Source organism: Doryrhamphus excisus, linkage group LG11, assembly GCF_037039965.1.
Source record: "Doryrhamphus excisus strain RoL-2023G ecotype Guam linkage group LG11, RoL_Dexc_Guam_v1.1, whole genome shotgun sequence".
NCBI classification, from domain to species: domain Eukaryota; kingdom Metazoa; phylum Chordata; class Actinopteri; order Syngnathiformes; family Syngnathidae; genus Doryrhamphus; species Doryrhamphus excisus.
In genome coordinates, this window is record NC_136367.1 from 11,408,210 (window position 1) to 11,431,500 (window position 23,291).

General features: G+C 41.0%; 1 protein-coding gene across 9 annotated transcripts in view; it reads left to right on the top strand.

Moving 5' to 3' along the window:
- The window catches only part of pard3ab (par-3 family cell polarity regulator alpha, b), a 179,690-nt gene that overhangs the window by 651 nt on the left and 155,748 nt on the right, over window positions 1–23,291 (top strand). The window lies entirely within an intron of this gene.

Sequence of the window (23,291 nt, forward strand, 5' to 3'; positions counted from 1 at the left end):
GTGTGTGTGTGTCGCGAGCGCGTGCATAATTGCCCCACAACATCCACTAGCAACAACGTCAAGATAATTTGCATGTTCTATGATGTTAGGTTCCTGTCTGTAAAGTCGGCCTTACTTTGAAAGTCTTGGGAGAACTTTCCAGGAGATGCTGCTCATAGATGCTGCTAGCCGGCTAGCATAGCCTTATCAGCAGGAGTGCGCGTGTGTGAGTTTACACTACAGTGCGTTGGTTTAATAGTTTATCGTCACGTGACTTGGTTGAAGTTCGTTATCATGACTTAATGATGCTGCATCTTAGCAAGTAGACGATAAACATCATCTCCAAATGATGAGTCAATAGCTCCAAATAACTTCCGGTTTGATGACTGACACAGTAAATAACCATTTATAGTCTTAAAAGATTGATGGCAGACTCTAAAGATCATTTAGTTTCTCAAAGTAAGGCGAAAACTAAATAAAAGTTCTCAAACATTTGCGTCCTAAGATTGCATACAGTCTAAAAAGAGCTTGTATAGTTAAGTTGTCAGTGATTTACTATCAAGCTCATGATTTCTAGCAGAAATATTGACTATTTACTGCAAATGATGACATACTACTAAACAAACATGATGATGATTACTTTGTCAGAACAGTTGCTTACAGCCTACTGCGCTCATAACAATATAAATGTGTGATTTTATCTCCAAATATAGTGTGAAGATCATGTGTCAGTATGTGGAAATAATAAAGGAACAAATAATAAAGCTAACAAATGACAACATGGTACCTCATAGTAATGGTTTGTACTTACCTTTTCGAGATACTACAGAAAAGTACTATATACATGTTTTTTGTTCATTGAGACTCAAATGTTTGCATAAAGTTCACAAACCGTGATCTGTGATGTAATCTGAAACTTTAGTTTCTCACTGCAGTGGACTTGTATTCATGAGAATTATGGATTTCTAGGTTTAGTCAGAGTCTAAACTAAAACAAGTCTGAAACATGTTTTATTTGTGAAGAAATGACTATCTGCCAGTAAACTATGTAATTAAGTTGCATTAGCAAAGGGACATTAAGGCGTTTCTTGTCGTCAAACTTTAAATTACAGACTGGCAATGTTGTTTAAGTGGAAGTGTGTCTCATAAAACAGCAAAGTGTGTTTTTAAGCACCCGGTCATGCTTCCCTTCCACGGCAGCACAGACTCTCTGCTGATCGGCTTGCTGCTCGGTGTCTGCCAGGGGTCGACTGGGCGTTACAGTGCGTTTAATTGCTGGCTGCTTGCCGGACACGCCGTTATCAATTTAATGTAAACCACATGCTTCTCCGACGACTTTTAAACATTTGTTACATTAGAACACAGAGCGAAGACGACGGTTAGCTAACGGGGCGAAGCTAACAGTTAAGCTAGCATCCTTAGTCACAAATTGTTCGCAAAGACCATGGACGAATGTGCTTTTATCAGCCTTTCATGTTTACATCACACTTCTTAGCGACGTTGTTTGGCAGATGTTGTCAAATAATCAAATCGGCTAAAGTTTTAAGAAAAGTATGGAGAGTGACCGGAAGTGACGCAAGCGCCGCGTCGCTGCAGCCTCGCTGCTTTTCCTGCTTGAGAACGATGACGTCATTTTTACGCTAATGTAAACAAATGCTGAACGAGACAGAGTTGGTCCTAAGTATAGCAGATATTAATAATAACAGTCGTGATTATTAATAACAATGATGATAATGACAGTAAAGTGTAAAAGAAAAAGTAAAATTCAAACACATTTATAAAAAAACATTTTTTTCAAGGAGAGAACTATCTCTTTGAAACCCAGTGCAGTATTTCTGCATGTTCAAAAACATTAATGACCAGTAATATTTAATCTGGATTTGATTAAAAACGTAATGTACATATTCAAGTACACATTATTATTTATTAGTACAACATCAAGTTTTTTGGTTACACTATGCTCTTTTTTTTCTGTTCTATTTTTTGTTAATTTTATTTCTACAATGTGCCACGTAATCCACCTGTATTTCGCCGGGAAGGCAATCTTTTACCCAACACCAGAAAAGTGCCTCCATGCACTTCCTTGTACTTCCTCATATCTCCATATATTTAAGTTGAATATTGATATATGATACTGTATATATCCAAATATTTTTTCCACTAAGTTAAAATAAAAGCGAAATAGGCCTGTCGCGTCGTATTTTCATAAAAAATTCTAAACATGAGGATGTTTTTTTCACATTTTAAAGGAGATTTATTATGCTTTTAAAACTTTTCTGACCTATAAATGTAGTTAAAATGTTATATTCATTCATTCATTTTCTACCGCTTATCCTCATGAGGGTCGTGGGTGTTTGCTGGAGCCTATCCCAGCTGTCTTCAGGCGAGAGGCGGGGTACACCCTGGACTGGTGGCCAGCCAATCACAGGGCACATATAGACAAACAACCATTCACACTCACATTCATACCTATGGACAATTTGGAGTGGCCAATTAACCTAGCATGTTTTTGGAATCGGGGAGGGACCTGGAGTACCCGGAGAAAACCCACGCATGCACGGGGAGAACGTGCAAACTCCACACAGAGATGGCTGAGGGTGGAATTGAATTCGGGTCTCTCAGCTGTGAGGCCTGCGTGCTAACCACTTGTTCGCCATGCAGCCCTTAAAATGTTGTATTGTTATGTTAAATTATGCCATAGTTTCAGATAATGAGGTTTGAGCATTTGAAAGGGAGCCCTGAAAGATGTTTGGGATGGCTCAAATCTTCCCCTCTGTGATGTCACAGAGGAGTGGACTTCCTTATATGGGCATGGCTGTCAGCCAGGAAAACCGATAAAGCACTACCATTACAATACTTTGTATTAGCAATACCATTCGCAGCTAGCGGCACAAACCCGGAGTCCTTGTATAGGGCGCTATTCAATCTTCCCAGGCCTTCAAACATCCGCTTCCTTCTTCGTCCTTTGTGTTGGTGATGTAAGCAATTCCTCGAGGCAGAAAAAAAATCCTTGATTATTTTTTGTAATTGAGGTATTGTAATAGTTTGGGGAATTGTTGCATCCCTAATTTATTTCCGGCAAATGTTATCAGATAATGTTGGCATGCGTTTGTTGGATCTTAAGATTTTTTTTGGCCCTCAGAGAAACCCTATCTTCTTTTTAGCTCATGGATTTTGTAATGGACAGAAGTTTAATTAGCACGGCGAAGTAAAATATGACAATAGAGCTGGAATAGTGACACATTTATTTTTTAAGACCTTGGTGAAGTTACAAAGCATCCTCATGAATAATGTAACAGCATGAGAGTGTGCTAACTTTGACTTTCTGTTGTTGAGATCGTGACCCAGAAGTTGTCTGCCTTGAATTATTCACCTTAAGCAGGCAGCTAGATGAGTGCAAGTGTTATTGTTTGGTTCTTCTGCTTCTGGCCTGCGGGCTGAAATTCCTGATCACCACTTTCCAGAAAGGAAATGACACAATTCTCCGGATAAGCTGTCTTTGAATTCATTGATGTGGCAATACTTGCGCTAAAATATGCTTTCTATGCACTTTTATGATCATTGTAGAATATGCATGCACAAGTTGTTAATATAAGACCCTCATATCACACAAGAGGCCCACATTCAGGCTGGCTGTTTTCTCCTTCTGCTTTGTTTATATGGAGCATCATGTACTGTAACTTCCTCGTCATTACGCAGGAATGCTTCCTGAAAAAAACAGCCTGCTTGCTTGTGACATCTAGAAGTCTTCTCATACCTGAGGAATGAGAAGGATGAGGAAAGTGTGGCTACCCTCCCTTCCCCTCCACTGCTTTTCCTACAGATGAGCGACCATGACATTCCAGCTCATCTCTTAATGAGAGTCAAAACTCTGAGTTTCCATTGGGAAAACTGCTCTGGTGGTTTGGTGGTTTCTCCCTGCTCAGGGCTCACCGCAGCAGCATTCTGAACATCATCACTTTGTAAACATCATGATCAAGTTTGAGGCTTTCTAAAGGCTGGCAGGGTTATCAGGTGTCTGGGCAAGTAATGTGAGATTCCTCGCACCAACGTCAGGTGGAAATGACATTTGGAGGTAGATGGATGAGGCATGATGCTGGAGAAGTGAGGCATGAGATTATTACTATTACTATTAGACTCGAGGAAGAACGAGAATCAGAGTGCAACACTGGGAAGATCTTGCGTCTATCTATCTATCTGTCTGTCTGTCTATACTCCACATACTGAAGGACTTTAAAAATGCAATTTTTGTTGTGGATACGCGGGGCCGCGGGGGGTGCTGGAGCCTATCCCAGCTGTCTTGGGGCGAGAGGCGGGGTACACCCTGGACTGGTGGCCAGCCAATCACAGGGCACATATAGACAAACAACCATTCACACTCACATTCATACCTATGGATAATTTGGAGTGGCCAATTAACCTAGCATATTTTTTGGAATGTGGGAAGAAACCGGAGTACACGGAGAAAACCCACGCATGTACGGGGAGAACATGCAAACTCCACACAGAGATGGCCGAGGGTGGAATTGAACTCTGGTCTCCTAGCTGTTAGTGGATATTTTTTAGTTTAGATTTTTAGTTTGTGTGTTTTGAGTGTAAAGGTCCATGTCACGCCTCATTGCCCCATATTAAGTGCGCGTACAGTACTTCATTTCGGACACACTGTGCGTCCACGCGGCACTTTCATGTCCGATTTCTGAGCGCCACCGCACCAACGGTGCCTCTGACACAGTGGTTGGGACAATCAGCACTATCCCTCAGGCGAGGTTGCCATTCTCCTGAGCTTTATCGCACCAGCGCTACGTTACCACTCTGAGTTCATACACGGTAAGTCAGGGGTCTCCAACCAGTAGGTAATAAACACTTTTCAATTAGCTCTCCAAGGACTTTATTCATTTATTATCAACTCCTATTCCCACTAAAGTAGAACTTGTTTTTCACAGTAGTCGTAGTTTGGTAGTGTGACCAATCACAACGGAGTGAGCGTGTCTGGAATAAATTAAAACGGATAGTTTTGGCGGGAAGCACAAATCCAAGGAAATACAGCCGGAATAGGTGCAGATTCTGGAAGATCTAGGAAGATTTCTGTGCGGGTTATTGTGTGTAGCTGCTCTTTAGGGGTCCACAACTCAACACAAAGGGTCGAAAAATGAACACGATACGTTCCCTTTAAGTGTCATGTGATCTGAGTGGCACGACGGACGATAGCGGCCTCATGTTAGGTCGTGAGCTCGGATGACGTTGTGGGTCGTTTGTTTGTCAGCCAGAGGTTGCTGCTTCCAAAACAAGCACAATGCGGGATTAAGAGCTTCCCCGATGATCCCAGCAACGCTGAGTGGGCCTGGGAAGCAAAGTGACAATGTAAAAAAAAAACAAACAAAAAAAACACCACCTGGCCCAAAGATGTCCTCTGAAGAATTGCTGTTTTTTTTTATGTAAGTTATCACAGCATGTTGAAGCTCTGCTTCTCAGCAGCTTTGTAGCTAGTTCCACAAAGCACAGCCGGGTCATCAGCAGCGTTGTGAACATGGAGCTTACAAAGCCCAGACGTGTTCCCCCTTTCTGCTGCTTCCAAGAATGAAACACTTGTACTGTTTGCTTGCATGAATCGTCTCTCTTTAAGGACACCACGTCGGCTCATGCACGCTCTGAATCAAGTCTATTATTTAACAGTGACGGCTGTACAGTATGTGGGAGGTCCATTACATAGTTGATCTGCGAAAAACCACACTGGAAAACTGCATGCATTGTGTTTAAATGGCAATTCAAGTGCATGAAAATATCAATGTATAATCAGATATCCATACTAACCCATACAGTAGTTGTATAAATAATTCTAAAGAACATGCGCATCCCAGTATGAACCTTGACCTCAACCATCTTGTTAAAAAAAACTAAGAAGCTATGACCTGAATTCCTATGGTGTGCCTCCGTTTTATGACATGCCATCATCATCTTTCTAGGTTAAATGTCACACGTTGTCGTGAGCAACAACACATCAAAGGTTGTGGTGACCTTATTTAGCTGCGTGATAGGGTCAAAATATTAGCAGGGCTGTACTGTGGGACAAATTCACTCGCAAATGAGCTTAGAAATAATCATTTTTGCGCATCAGTATATAGTGTAAATCTAAGTCTAGTACAACTTTTGTCTGTTCACATCGACAACTCCCGCATTGGCGCGCTGACTATTCCCAAAGTGCGGCCCATGAGACCATGTTTGGATGGCTGGACATTGTAGGAAAGCATTCATTCATTCATTTTCTACCGCTTATCCTCACGAGGGTCACGGGGGGTGCTGGAGCCTATCCCAGCTGTTTTTGGGTGAAAGGCGGGGTACACCCTGGACTGGTGGCCAGCCAATCACAGGGCACATATAGACAAACAACCATTCACACTCACATTCATACCTATGGACAATTTGGAGTCACCAATTAACCTAGAGAACCCGGAGAAAACCCACGCATGCACGGGGAGAACATGCAAACTCCACACAGAGATGGCCGAGGGCGGAATTGAACCCGGGTCTCCTCGCTGTGAGGTCTGCATGCTAACCACACCAAAAAAAAAAACCCAAAACACAAAGTAAGAAGATTGACATTTTACCCAAACCTGATGCCAGGAAAATGAAGACACTTGCTGGCCGTGCGGCCAACGCCCGATTAGTAATGTAATTGTACGTTATGTTACTGTATGTGTGTACAGGATGTAGTATGCCAGACTATGTATGATATAGTACTTTCATATTTGTGGACCACAGGTACTATGATGTCACTGTTTTTATCCAATAAGAAATTCCACATTGCTCCTACATTTTAAATATTTTCATTTGGGTGTACCTGTGCTCCTAGTGAAAAAGCTAAGCGTACAGCCCTGATCTTTTAAGATGTCTTTCTTGCTGTACCTAATTGTCACTGCTAATGAGTCCATGTTGTGTTGGAAGACTCCATGTTTGTGAGCATCCATCTTTCATCCAGTTGTTAATTCCCAGTAGCTAAGTGACAAATATGGCAGTTTAGTGTCACGAAAAGCAAAACAAAAGTCCATAACACAGACCCATACTTAGTCACCCAGATGCGTTTCTGCTGGTATTGAATAGCGTTGGTGAGCGTTATAGACAAAGGTTGGGGGACAGGGCCTGCCTGATTTATGAGTGTAGATTAATGATGACTCTCACTACTTAGGCTGATGAGGCTTTGTCTGCTAAATATAGGAAGCCTGGACACGCCGCTGCCTTTGACAGCTCAATGATTATTGGCCCGCAGGCTGAGCGCAGTGAGACGAGCCTTGAACTTCACTCCTCATCCATTAGACCACCCCACTCCTTGGGGTAACCTAGCTGTGCAGTAGGTCATGAGGAAGAAGACTGCTAGTCAGCTGCCGCCATTCTCAAAAGTTCTCAAAGAGAAGTTTCCTTTAAGAAAAGAAGAGAGAAATATAATTGTGACAGTGAAAGTGAGTAAAAAAAACAAACATCAAAAGCGAAACAAACTGAAACCACCTTTTGAGTGTTTTTACATGGGGGATGGGCCCCCATCAGCACACTCAGACCAGTACATGCTTTCATTTCAGTCTCCAAGTCTCTGCACTAGATTTGTGGTGAGTCCCCTCTAGGAAAAAGAGTCTTTATAGGTTGAAAAGGAGTATTTAGAGAGGTCTGATTACTCGCTAAATAAACAGTCATGGAACAAAATTCTTACACCACCTTTGTTTCTTCATTCATTTTAATGCCTGGTCACGTCCTCACCACGCCACCACTTCACCAGGTGACATCCATATTTACACACTTGATACTTGATCGCATTGTTACGATGGCCGCTGTCATTTGGAATCACGGTTGGAGAGGAGACAACAAGGATAAAGAAGCGGTATTTCCTTGAACTGTTGGTGGAAGTACTGAAAAATGTACCGTATGGAGGTCACAACTCGGGATCGACTGATATGATTTTTTTCAGCATTGTGTTATTTAGGAAATGACACATTGCACCTCCATTTTATTCCAGGGCTCGACAATAACGATGTACCGATGGCCCGGGGCAAGTTAAAACAAAATTGGGGCAAGTAAATCCAATCAGTGATATTCCAGTGGGGCAAGTGCACTTTGGCATGCCATACTGCCAAGAGTTTTTTTAAAAGCGGTTCTTGTTGGGTGTTGGTAAAACACGGACTGCGTAATTCCGCTGGTAATTTGCAAACCAATTCTTGCAAATCTTGAAATGGACCAATCAGAATCGTTTATTTAGACCGCGTTTTACCCACACCCGTTCTTGTTGGTGATCAACCAATCAGCGATGGTTTGACTAGGAAAACATCTATCATGGCGTCCCTGCCAACATGGTCTAATTGTTCAACAACTTGTGAAGGAAAAGAGCAAAAAGTGATGAACCAGTGCCTCCTAAACAAGTATTTTATTAGCGGCAGCAAATCAAATGATGGCACAGGTGAGTGAATCACATTGCTGTGACAATTTGAAGTGGTCACAATGAAACACCACCGATTAGATCCAATACCAAGTGCTGATTTTGCACAAGCTACAAAATCTAGCGCTTCCATTTCTCTGTGGATTTTTCTCACCTTTGCTTCACAAATTATTGTTTGACCATTGAGCATTTTTTTCTGGATGAAAAACACTTTACTAGTACACAAATGTGTCTATTCAATAATGTTTCATTGTGGTGCACAACTTCTAAAAGGCAAAGTGCCTAGAAGTCTCTTGACAATCCAGATTTCCATGCAACGTCATGATCTATGTAGGAAAACAACCACAAGAAATGATCATCATTTCATCTTTGAGATTCTCATGTGATGCCACAAAAATGAGATGATATCATTATGGCAGTCTTTTCATTTTACATGGGGCAAGTTGGGGCAAGTAGTTCTCACCTTAAGGATTCCCCATGGGCAAGTCCTTTTTTTTTAATGTAGAGCCCTGTATTCTTTTTTCAAATGCTCCTGGTGAAAAGGCTAAGCGTACAGACTGGTTCCCACAAGACAGTTTTTCTCTAAATGAGAAATATTGTCATGTTTTAATCTTGCTAGATCTCGTGGCGCCCCTACTATTTACTATTAATCTCGTATTTGGATCATGAATAATTGATTCAAGTGTGGATGACCCAATTTTATCAAATGCAATCTACAGATATTCTTATTTTCTTTAAAACTCTCCAAAAAGGCATTAGTTAGGAATCATTTCATCATTTGTTTGGCTCTAAAAGACAAATATACAAATGTAATTGCTCATCCTATTTTAACTTATGTTGGATTGAGTATATGAATGTCAGAGTGTCATTTTTCTGGAAAAAGTTTGGATACCCAGGGCTGCTCCGTGTGGTTAGCACGCAGACTTCACAGCTAGGAGACCAGGGTTCAATTCCACCCTCGGCCATCTTGGTGTGGAGTTTGCATGTTCTCCCCATGCATGCGTGGGTTTTCTCCGGGTACTCCGGTTTCCTCCCACATTCCAAAAACATGCTAGGTTAATTGGCCACTCCAAATTGTCCATAGGTATGAACGTGAGTGTGAATGGTTGTTTGTCTATATGTGCCCTGTGGTTGGCTGGCGACCAGTCCAGGGTGTACCCCGCCTCTTGCCTGGGGATGGCTGGTATAGGCTCCAGCACCCCCGCGACCCTTGTGAGGAAAAGCGGTAGTAAATGAATGAATGAAGTTAGTCATGTGTCTTTACACCATTTTGATTTTGAACATTAGTGCCAGCAGCAGTGATTGCGATAAAAATGTCCCACTTTATTATTCCTCTGTTCTGACCTGCTCCGTCACAACAGTAGAAGCCTGCAGGCGTCCCTGACTGACCTATTGGGATATTTGAGGACATCATACAAACGTCTGAGCTCCTCGCTGACCCGCTTTGTGCTGCTCACTTTCCAACGGTGACTCCGCGCTCCGTGTGGCTCAGAGGCAGAAGTAGAGCATGTCGATCTGCTCAGTTAAAGCGGCTGTCAGTCCCGGCGCTAAACAGGAGAATGGAAAATGAGAGAGACTTTGGGTGTCAAAGTAAATCCACATCCACTGATCTGAACTTCTGTGAACTCAAAGTCTTTGAGGACGCTGGTTTGTAATAGACACGCTCCAGCACTTTCCCAGCAGACCTCGGAGGAGGAAGCTGCTGATGCTTCATCATCGTGTATTCCTGCTATCTTCACCTTTTCAGTCTTTTCAAATATTCAACCCTCCATTTGCCTCTTTTTTTTGGACAAAAGGCTGTTTTAAATAATACACCAAAACATTTATTTTACTTCGACGTCACAATGGAATCAAAGTTGGGTGCTCATGATCACCACCGGCAGTTGTAAAAATGAAACTCGGTTAACAACTTCAGTCTGCTGCTTAAAGAGGAACTGCATTTTTGCGGGGAATTTTGATACTATACGTTCTGTGATCATGCATTAACACGCACACTGATGCTAACATGTAATAGCTGCAGTATCTTGCCGTATTTTGATGATTTAAAACACGACCAAAACATCTCTTCTCGGTGCATTGATACACATACTTATGCTAGTTCCGTTAATACAGCGACAACACTTAGCATGTCTGATCTCCTTGGGATGGCTGTGTCTTCCAGCACATCTTGTTGAGTCTTTGTAGCCATATTGAGAGCTAGCTATCCACTCTTCCGTCTGAGTGACGCTGAGACTAGCGATTAGCGAGGTGTCGTGTTGGTTGGTTAGTTAGTTAGTTACAATCAATGCACAGAGGAAAGAAGATAGTGTTTTAAATCATCATCAATACTACAACTATTTCATGTTATCAGGATAAGCGACATAGAAAATGGATGGATCAGTGTACATGTTAATGCATGATCACAGCATGTATATCAGGGGTCTCAAACTCACTTTACCACTGGGCCACTGGAGCTAGGGTCTGGGCAAGGCTGGGCCGCATCAGGTTTTCAAAAAAACTAAATGCATTTATTAAAAACAGAAAAATATACAAACTTTTTCAGTGCTTTGGTTCAGATTTTCTACAATAAAAGCTCTGATAAAACATTCCACTGTTCTCAAATATCTTACTTTTTATTTTTCTGCACAAAATACGATGAAAAATAAATAAACAAATCAAGAATAAAGAAAATCAATCATTCAGTAATAAATAAATAAATATAATAATAATAAAACGGCAAATAATAAAAACTTAAGAAACCACATATAGTTGGTGGGTAGACAAATTATTTTTTCAGATTAAAATGAACAAAGCATTATTAGAGCCCTGTAGACATGACAAAACACGACTATAGTCACATTTATACTCTTTTTATTTACAACATATTGCGCAACTGCAGGGTCTTGAGACTAACTCGCTAACTTTGCTAACTCGCAAACTCGAGAGCTAGCGACCTAAACAGTAGCCTTCAAGTTATTTCCTTTAAACTTAAATAGCCCAAAACTTACCACTTCCACACGGATAGGGAGGATAACTATTAACAGTTATTTAACCTTTAACATGAACATTAATCAAACGTAATAATTTTTTCTGGGTACATGATACCATACAGCATCCATATCAAACTTGCGTGGGCCGCACTAACATTAAACTTTCATATCAAGGCGGGGGCCTCAAACTAGTGTCCTGCGGGCCACATTTGGCCCACGGGCCGCATGTTTGAGACCCCTGATGGATATCAAATGATGCAATGTTGTTAGAGGTTTTTTTAAGAGGGCTTCATTGTCAAAATAGGTGTATCCCAATGACTGCATTGTTAGCTAGCTCATATTAACTTGTTTTCTCATGTTGTAATGCACAGAAAAGGGAAAGAAATATGTTCATGTTTTACATTAGCATGAGCATACTCACTTTTATGTTCGTCGTTGTCATTTTGCATTAACGCTCCTTAAAGAACGAAGTAACTTGGAATTAAATTCAAGGATTACAATCTGTAATATATATATATATATACTTGAGAAATGACAATTGTTTCAATAAAATTAAACGAGAATTGAAGAAATATCCACAATTGTCCACAATGGCATAGTGCCTAGACCAGATTTTTGGAAACTACCACCACCACAAATAAGAGCAATAGCAGCACATGGACGTGAGCCATCTTTTCGCCCTTAAAGATAGTATTTAGTATTTATGGTTAATGTTGCTATTTGGTGTCCTTTCTCAGTCTCTGCGCCCTGTCAATCTACTGGTCCAATAAATCCTCCACGTTGTCATTCCTGTTTCCCTCTGTAATGGTTGCACGAGTGCAACTGTACTGCCTCACTTGCATGGGCATGTTTTTGTCTGCCCAGACATGAATAAATGTTTTAATAATCCAATATGTTTACATTGCTGTGCTTGTACTGTACTACATGATATTAGAACTGTTGATAATACTTTGATGACTGTCTCTGACAGTGAGCATTATTTTTTATATGTGTGTGTGTGTGTGTGTGTGTGTGTGCGTGTGTGTGCACGAGTTGAGCTGTAATCTGATACAGAGTGGTCACAAGATGACAATGACCAAATAATCCCTCACTCATTCAACAAATGTCGCAATGACTTGTGTCCTTGCAAATCCTCACTTTCAGGACATTTTTGTTTCTGTGACATCACCACATACCGGCACAGTTGTTGGTGAGGGCGGCTGGCGGGGGGTGGATTGTCAGTTAACACGTGTGAGGGCCTCTTGACAGGTTTCTTGAGGAAGAAAATGCTACTCTAAGGTTCTGGACAAAAGATCAATCGATACGTCGGACGGCCGATATATCGGGCCGATGTATTTTTTTTGCCACATGATTTACAGACAGGCATGCACCGGGCAGCTTTGTGTTGCTGGAGGACCCTCCAACACTGCTAGAGTGGTGAATCACAACAAGGGTACATTTTCAACTTTGAATTGGTCTCTAACAGTTCATTCATTCATTCATTTTCTACTGCTTTTTCTTCATGAGAGTCGCGGGGGGTGCTGGAGCCTATCCCAGCTGTCTTCGGGCGAGAGGCGGGGTACACCCTGGACTGGTGGCCAGCCAATCACAGCGCACATATAGACAAACAACCATTCACACTCACATTCATACCTATGGACAATTTGGAGTGGCCAATTAACCTAGCATGTTTTTGGAATGTGGCAGGAAACCGGAGTACCCGGAGAAAACCCACGCATGCACGGGGAGAACATGAAAACTCCACACAGAGGTGGCCGAGGGTGGAATTGAACCCTGGTTTCCTAGGTCTGTGCGCTAGCCATTCGATATTTATTCCTTTTAAAGTTGATAATGCTGTTTAAATGTGTGTTTAAGAAAGCTGAATCCTACTGTGTTCAGTGTTTACATTTCAATAAATATTTGTTTATACTTGAGACCTGGAATATTTGTTGTCATTGTCATTTTTTCATGTAAGTTGAGGCAGCAAAAGCAGTATCGGCCACAAATATCAGCCCAAGCAAAATCGGCCATCGGCTAAGGGTGACGGAAATAAATCGGTATCAGCATCGGCCCGAAAAAAAATCATATCGGTCGATCCCTAGTCTGGACTTTAGGATCCACCCAATTAACAAACATTTCTATCATTGTTGTGGTATCGGTCTACCAGCATCTCAACCAAGCTAGCTAAGGTTTCCACCATCGAGCACTTGCTATTCTGTCGGAGCAAGAACCCTCTTGATTTTCAGTGAGTTGAGTTTGCTTGTAGCGTCTCTTGACAAATCACATTTTTTGTGTTTTTTTAATTTATTTTACCTTCATTTACCCAGGCAAGCAATTTAAGAACAAATTCTTATTTACAAATGCAGCCTGAACAAAGAGCAAAAATACTTTGAGGAAGAGGGGAGTGCTGAAAATAAGAACGTTATATAAAATTACAAATATCAATACAGTAAATATGTAATACAAAAGCATCAAACTACATTAAAACAATGGGATATGGCAATAGGCCGTGAAAATGTGTAGCAGCCCCTTTTAGAACTTCTAATGCAAATATAAAATGTATGTATCAAAAAGGATATAATGATTTTTTTCATTTAATTAAAGGTCATTTTAATTCAATAACCCAATAAACACAAACTTTGTGCTGCTTTGTGTAAAATAAATGTAAAATGTAAAAATTCTAAAAATAATAATAATAATAATAAAATGTAATTTGGGAAAAAATCAGTCTTAGTCATGTAAAAAAAAAATGTGGTTTGAAAAACAGGAGCGGCTGTAAGTTTTTGTCTCCAGTGATGGGAACTCCTTTCCTGTCATGCCTTGCTTGTTTGATGAGAAACCACAGTGAAGTCGCAGCAAGATGACTATCTCACAGACTCTTTGAGGTTTCAAACCCGCGGTCCGGGTTTGTCTTGAGGCTCAGACAGAAACACTTTCACTGGATTGTCACGCTAATCTCTTGTTGACTGATGCTGCCAATCACACCTGACTAAACACACATCATGTTTACTGTTACGAATATGATGACATTGACGAGGCCTTGAAGGTTCTCCTTATGCTAGAACTTCCGACAAGTGATGTCAGCTGATATTGTATGTTTGAGTGATGTGTTTTGGGTCTAGGGTTAGATGTTGTCGAGAAGTGACATCCTCGCCCAAGGAGAAGATGCAGTAATGTGATCCAGAGCAGCTGATTGTGTTACATTGCATGTGTCGTCTTTCATGACACACAAGCACCTGTACACACACACAAATAAGTGAAACAAAAAAGGCAGCGGTCTGAGGGTCCGACTGATGTGGACATGTGGGAAGAACTATGTGATCCATCTCGTGTAGGTGCTCGGGTGCAGGTACGTTGCATCATCTTGTTGGGTTCTACTGTGAACTACGACTCCTTGCTTGGCTTTGTAGTAAATGGAGAAGAGTATTTCTAACACCACGACCTGTTCTGGAGGAAATGGAACTTCAGGTCGCATTGAAGTATATTCTGAAGTATATTCAGTGGACAGTGTAAGCAGAAAGAGAAGTCTGACAAGTAAGTGTTGTTCATAGTAGAGAAAATGTTGAGTGCCATTGCAGCCTCCTGTATAAACATCCAGTATATTCTAATAGAGGGCGGCACGGCGCAGCTAGGAGACCAGGGTTCAATTCCACCCTCGGCCATCTCTGTCTGTGTGAGTTTGCATGTTCTCCCCGTGCATGCGTGGGTTTTCTCCGGGTACTCCGGTTTCCTCCCACATTCCAAAAACATGCTAGGTTAATTGGCCGCTCCAAATTGTCCATAGGTATGAATGTGAGTGTGAATGGTTGTTTGTCTATATGTGCCCTGTGATTGGCTGGCCACCAGTCCAGGGTGTACCCCGCCTCTCGCCCAAAAACAGCACCCCCCTGCGACCCTCGTGAATGAATGAATATTCTAATAGAAGCATTTGAAGACAGGTTACAGGTTACAAACACTGTTCCATTGGCTGCCAGCTTATGCTGTAATTGTGTTGTTATCATTGTTGTCATTACCGTTGTTTGGAAGTGTGCGCTCATGGAGTAGACTTTTTTTTTTTTTATTCGAATCATGACTGGTTTCTCTCCACTGTAAAAAGGTTCAAGATAGATTTCCGTTGAAGTCTGCTACTTCACATTCATGCTTGCTGAGCGGGTAGCATGGTTTCTCTGTCTCCCCCGTAGCTCGCCCTCGTTCTCCACTCCTCCAGCAATAATGATACTTAAAAAAAAAAACCAAAAAAAAGAGTCATTTAGAGGAGCAGCTCAGCAGCAGGAGAGGACATACTTTAGCCGTGTGGCTTGTTCCAGCTTGTCGCTCTCAATTTTGAAGGACATGGCTGGATTACTTCATTACGATGCATTATCACAATAGAATTTCATTCGCTATTTGAGGCCATCGTTTCAATCGCATGTTCTTTATATCGCCCATTCCTATATCTCGCTATATTGTAGCGTTGCAGTTGGAGTACTCGACATACTGTAGCTTGTGGCACATAAATAAGAGTTAAATATTGTGTACTTAGTTGTTACTAGGGTTGGGCGATATTTTTTATGTACCGGTATAGATTCTTCCAATGATAAGAAAATGACTTATACCGGGATAAATGATAACGTAAACAAGCTGAGTTGATGACTGCGTGCCACGACGGATATAGAAGATGAATGAAATGTTGTCATTGTGAGGAGAAGGAACGTTTATGAGTGGAAGTATTTACTCGCAGACGGCTCAATCGTGACACAAAATCATTCTAAACACGAGCCAAGTTTACACGAGTTTTTCTCTTTCCGAATGGAATCTTTCCAAATGACCTTTCCGAAAACAATGGTATCCATGGAAAGGAATATTCCAAGCTCTTGTCTACATGCGGCGCTATAATCAACCAGAATAGTCAATGGGGCATGCCCAGCAAAATGTAAACATCAACATCACGTGATACCGACTTCCCCCGAGTTTTTCTTTCACTTGTTGGAATAACTCCGTATTGCCAGTTTTTCGTTCATTCCAGTCTTGACATTTACTTTGGATCAAAAGTTTCAAGTTTCCTTAGCAGTCCAGTGCCGATTGCTGGCCTCCATTTTTAAAAGTGAAGAAGGTCTGGATCTGCGTGTTACGTCATATCTGAGCATGCGCTGAAAGAACGCACCCGGGATCAATTTAAACAGGAAAAGATCAAATTCAATCTTGCTAATATTTTATAATTAAACTCAGGACATGTTTTATATAGATATATATTTTCTTTTTTAATAAAAGTGGACTTGTGAATGGCGTATAGTAGGGTTTAGATTCTGTTCCACAGATGGCGCTAATGCATACGAAAGCTGCTTGCCAACCGCCAATAAACAACAGAAGAAGAAAAACACCACGAAGAAGAAGGCACCCTGACAACTTTCCGTTTGAGCGGGTACAAGATACCTCAATCGGATTGGGGAAAGGAATATTCCACCCCTGGGAATCCCATTATACGTATGTTCATTCGGATTGTCACTTTTCTTTGGGAATGAGGTGTATACAAAGGTTACATTCTTTCCGTTTGAGCAAATAATTCCAATGCAATTGGAATATTTGGCTCCATGTATACGTGGCTACTGAACAATCCCCAACAAACAGTTATTCTATGTTCTAACTATGAAATATTTGTATTTTATAAATAAGGAATCTTACTTTGCTGAAATTCACTTTTCACTTTTGGATCTGGTACCAATTAACCACAAAAAATGTGGGATTTGGGCATAGGAATGGGAGTAAAGTTGATCAAATAGCTTCTGAGTGTTTTCATCACAAAGAAAATACAAAACTTTGGGGAAAATGTCTGTGCTGGTCTTGATTTAACTTTTACTTAATTTTCCAACCATGTTTTCATTGACATTTATTGTCATTCAAGTCAAGTCCATTCAGCCATCCATTTTCCTCCACTTGTTTGGGTCTGGATCTGGGTCTGGATCTGGGTCACAGGGAAGCCCAGACTTCCGCTGCCCTTCCCTAATCATCCTTCCTTCATGACAAATAAGGATGGAAAGTCAGGTCCCTGCTCTTCATTGTTTGTGAAAATGGCGAGTCGTTTCCTGTCTGTGCTTTGTCATATAATGTAACTTTGGCGATAAATCCCATTTATTCACAATTTCCTGTCACCAGAAGGAAGTCACAATCTCTTTTTTTTAATGAAATACTCTGTGCTACATTGTCGTTGTTGATAGTGAGCATGATTACCTCCGCTAGGAAAGTTGAAAAATGACTATACAGTCATCCCTTGTGACATCACAGTTCGAATATTGCATTCTCACTCTATCGTGGTTTGTCAAAATATTCATTAATAACTGATTCCTGCTTCCTGGTTGACTATGGCCTATTAACTGAGAACCACTGCCCTACAAGGAGCTTATTTTGGCACCTACTATATTGCATATATTAAATAAAACTGCACTAGTTTCTCTGGAAAAATATTAAATAACAATTGAATGAGAGTCTCTTAAACAGAAAAGCTGCAACAGTACTTTATCTTTGTGTAAGATCTCTGCAGCACAGCACTCTTGTCAGATGTTGTTAGCACCGATATTCATACAATTAAGCCTGTCATGACCGTAAATTTTGCCGGTCGATAATTGTGCTATTACTTATCGACACATATGCGATCATTTCATCTTAAAAAAAATATATAATGTTAAGATTTCCATTCAAAGATCATTGTTTACTCAAGTGTGGTGTACCTGTGCGAGGCATCCTATATTGGCCAGGAATTGCCAAGCGTTAAAATTAAACATTAAATTAACATTAAAAGCCCCCCCCCCCATTTTTTGTGACTAGCACATGTATCTTGATTTAATGTGATTTTCTAATCATTGAAGAACAAAAGTACAAAGTCGCAGTATTTTTTGGGTTTAGCTGCTTGTCATCGTGGTTGCACGTAGGACGAGTGGTTAGCATTCAGGCCACACAGCTAGGAGATCCAGGTTTCATTCCTCGCTCAGGCATCTCTGTGTGGAGTTTGCATGTTCTCCCCGTGCATGCGTGGGTTTTTTCCGGGTACTCCGGTTTCCTCCCACATTCCAAAAACATGCTAGGTGAATTAGCGACTTCAAATTGTCCATAGGTATGAATGTGGGTGGGAATGGTTATTTGTCTATATGTGCTCTGTGATTGGCTGGCCACCAGTCGCCCGAAGACAGCTGGGATAGGCTCCAACATGCCCGTGACCCTTGTGAGAAAAAAGCGGTACAGAATGGATGGATGTTTGTTATGTCAGGGAATGATTTGCGTCTTATCTGCTAGTTAATGTATAACCGGTGTGAAGGATGGACACACACATACAGACAGTAAATGTGGGAGAAAAAAACACTTCCTTCATTTTTTTCTGTGGTCTAAAACAAAAAATATGACTAAAATACATACAGTCAATATTGATTATTTTTCTATTATTTATCGTTATTATTTATCGTTTTTAATGTCCATTAATGTATTACATAATGCATTAATGTAAATCCTTTTTCAGACGGGCACTTTTCACAAGTTAAGTGCATTGTTGTACTTCCAAATATTTAAATGAGATGTGAGCATGTTATGAAGTGGAGCAGAAAGTACACTTAAGCAACTTGGGGTGGAAAAAGACAGGAAATACTTTGGAAATGGTGAGTGAAGAAGTTTATTTTCAGTGGTTTCCCCACAAACGTTCAGCAGTTTTATCATGTTGGTGAGGATGTGGAAGGAGCTGGAACCTTGAACCATGTCAGCATGGAAAACACTGTTTATTGATTTATTATCGATCATTGGTTTTGTTTGGTGGCCAAATTGAAAAAAAAAAACACTTCCTGTCTTCACTAATATTCATCATCTACTGAAAAGCTTTTTTTTAATTGCGGAACAAAAGTAGAATAAATAAGGACTAATCCTTGCGGGTGGTGGTGACTATTTTTAGATGGTAGCATGTTCAACTGTCAAGCGGCCGCCTGCTCTGATCCGATACACGGCTTTCTTTCAATGGGGCCATTGTTGGACGCCAGGCTGGCCGTCGTTAAGCCTTTCTCAGGTTTCTGTCTCCTCTAAACCCCCCTCTGTGGTTTTTTTTTGAGAACTGTTGAAATACTGAGCAAAGGGACTCGTTGACAGAATGAAGGATTTGGTGTTTTATTAGTTTTTACAGCAAAAATGACTGAAAGAGCAAAACAGGTGTTATGTTATTCAAAATTTCGGCCTTTCACCTGTAACTCGGGATGTTGGCTGACCGATATCATCAGTTGATATTGGCTAAAAATGAGATATCAGCTCATATTGATAGAAATATTAATATACTGTTGATATTTATCAGCAGCTGGTGGCAAACCCCCTCAAATCCTACAAAGCCCTTGGCTGCAATATGTCACTGAAGATATACTTTTGCCAATCAAGCCTTTTCAACATTCCACACTGCAAAATAATCAGAATCCGCTTTTCTGCCAGGTGTAGTTCATATAATACAAGGAAAATCCGTAATAAAAGAATGTATGATTCATTCTGATATCGGATCAGATTGATATCTATCAGTCGATACTCAAGGCTGCGATATTGGATTCATATCGGAAGTGAAAAATGTACCGGGACATCCATCTACCCATCCATTTTCTGTACTGCTTGTCCTTGCTAGGGTCGCAGGGGTGTGCTGGAGCCTATCCCAGCTGTCTTTAGGTAAGGGTTGGGGGGCACGTCAGCCAATCCCAGGGCACATACTGTATGGACAAACAACCATTCACACTCTCATTCATTCAGTCTCTTTACAACCGCTATTACTTCAGGATGTCATACTTTACCTTGTTCTTATACGGATGTTTGTGACACATCGAAATGTGCAGCTTTCCTCTTTGAATTGTTGCCGTTGATGGAGGAGGACATGTAATAGTTGACTATTAGTCGTGATTTGTTATTGGCTATTTTGTTGTCAGAAAATGTTCACGACGTAAATGGTACTTTTACTTGCATATTGGAGTATGTCTTATTTGGCACAGTGTTTCTTTCTTAAATACATCCAGTGGAATCACAGTAAAAGACTCATAATTTGTTAAATTGTTGCACACTACATTAGTTTGAGGGAAGAGCCACGCCAATATCTGTATGGGTCGCTATCGGTAAAGTGTTGGACAAAATTGGTATATGGAATAGTGGTATATTCCATATACCATAGTGGTATATATTGGTATATGGAATAGTGATTGAAGAGAAAGCCCATGTCAAGATAGAAAGCCGTGTTTTACATGCAATATGAACGCAGACACACAGTTCCTATTGAAGAAAGTATTTGCTTTTTGATTTTACACCTCATAAACCTAAACCGGAATCCTGCTAACTCGCTAGCTAACTTAGCTTGTGAGGCAGTGACATAGTCGATACTGACTCATCGGGAGGAGAAAGGGTGGAAGAGTCTTGCTGCAGTTGTGACATTCTGACTGCTTTTCTGGCCTCTGACTTTTCCTTCCTCATAAAGACTTGCAGGGCAACCATAAAGCTGCCCAGGTCCTTGGAGCCATTGCTACAATAGCGTGAGCGCTACCGTTTTGTGGGGCGTCTGAACAAGTAAAGACTGTACGTGGCAATCCAACCAGTCATGAACTCAGGGGCGCCCACTTTGAAAGTGGACGGCGATAATGTGCACACTGTCGTGTCTCCTGTGGGACGTCCTTGTCCTTCCTTAAAGCATTCCCTTCTGTTTATTTATGGGGGCTGCAATTGACTAAATGTGTAGGCAAAGACCTGAAAGCAGCAGTTGAGACCGTGAGCATGTTTGGGGAAAATGTCTACAGAGTAGTAAATCATGTGACCACATTGGCTTCTTTTTTTTTTAAATGCGTGTTTTAAAACATTCCGTGTCACCCCCTGTTGCCTTGCAAGTGTATACTGTGGCTTGGAATTGTGAGAATAAATGACAAGATGCTCTTTTATTGGTTCATGGAGCTTGCAGGGACGAGAGATGAATACATTTCACATTTCAACATGGTATTACATTTTTGGTACCTTTTTTTGTGTGCTAATTTGATATATTTTTTTCAATTTAAGATATCTCTAACAGTGGCACCTCAGTTAATGTCTGTCCCAGTTAGCAAACATTTTGGATGTTTACCAAAAAATGTTTTCCTTGGCTTGTGTTTGCCTGCTGATTAGCGTGCAATTGGGGCGCGTAACAAGCTGTTGTATCTGTGGTTTCTTCTTGGCGCACACCCCAAAACAAAACCTCATGGTACACCCTTAGTTCACCCTGAGTTCAGCCTGTAAGGCACACCCAGCACGCGTAATGCATTGAAATGGCCAAAACAGTTTACGACTATCGGCCGTGCGTTTTTTTGTGTGACTTAGACGAACTCTAAATAAGCTGCTACGAGTCCAAAGGACTGCGAGTGACAGCAGCAAACCAAAACATCGTAATCAAGCGAGCTAATTTTGCGAAAGGAGTAACCGTGTTAATAAAGCAGAGACCACAAACCATGGAAGTTGTTGATGTTGCGGTTCAACGGCTAGCGGGCACTAGCCAATTGTCAGCACGAGGGTGGTGGATCTGTTGTTAGACTGCTGACGAATTTAAAGCAAGCAGAGGAACAGCGTCGTCAGCATGGCGAGTTTGTGCAACCAAATGTCCACTGCAGGTAAAATGATGTTAAATGCTAATGCCTCAATTTCATAAGTCATGCATGTGTTGTTGTTGTTTGACTTTAAGCCTTTAACATAACCATCTGCGTACATTTTTTGTGTAGTACGTTTTTTAAAACGTACTTTAAATTAAGCACCCCCCCAACCATAATCTCTGCTCCTCCCTTTCACTATCTGCAAAAGTCAGTAAAAGTGATGTTAAATGTTAATTTCTCCATGTAATGTTTGTGGCTTTGTGTTATGTAAAACTGCATTTTAAGCCTTTTACTGCCCCATGATTGCCCTCCAAGCATAATCTCCTCTCCGCCCTCTCCCCTTTTGCAAAACTACGTAAAATTGATGTTAAATGTTCAGTTGCCCATTCATTTTTCATTTAGTAATTATTTTTCATTACCTTCAGCATGCATAACTATAATTATTGTCTATATAGTGTGTTTTGTTTTCAAATTTGTGGGTGTCTGGAGCGGATTGTTTGGATTTACATTTAAAAAAATTCCTTTGGTTAAAGTCCATTTTGGATTAATGACTCTAACCAAAGCACTGTTGTATAAACTATTATACTATTATGCTTTTCCCACTTGTCTGACCTATACATGTAGTTAGAATGATGTATTCTCATGTAAACCATGCCAAAGTTTCAGATAATGTGGTTTGCGCATTTGGAAGTGAGCCTTGAAAGATGTTTAGGATGACTCAAAATGCTCTGTTTCAAATGGCGTGGGTAAAATTGCCTCTTTGTGATGTCACAGAGGGGCGAACTTCCTTATATGGTTCATAGTTGGGAAACACTTTGGACGAGTGATCAATCACAGCGGAAGGAGGGCGGGCCGTGGGCGGAATCAATTAAAACAGACCATTTTGGCAGGAAGCACAAATCAAAGGAAATACGGCTGGGATAGGTGCAGATTCTGGAAAATCTGGAAAAGGTTTTCTGTGCTGGTTATTGTGTGTAGCTGCTCTATAGGAGACCACAACTCAATACAAAGGGTTGAATAATGAGTACAATAGTTGGTCCCCTTTAACAAATATATAAAAATGACATTTGCTGCACGGTGGTTGAGTGGCTAGCATGTTGATCTGGCATCTCTGCGTGTGTGTGTGTGGGTTTTCTCTGGGTACTCCGGTTTGGTTAATTTGCGTTAATTGGCCACTCCAAATTGTCCATAGGTATGAATGTGAGTGTGAATGGTTGTTTGTCTATATGTGCCCTGTGATTGGCTGGCCACCAGTCCAGGGTGTACCTCACCTCTCGCTCAAAGACAGCTGGGATAGGCTCCAGCATACCTGAGACCCTAGTCAGGATAAGCGGTAGCAAATGGATAGATGGATAATAATAACATC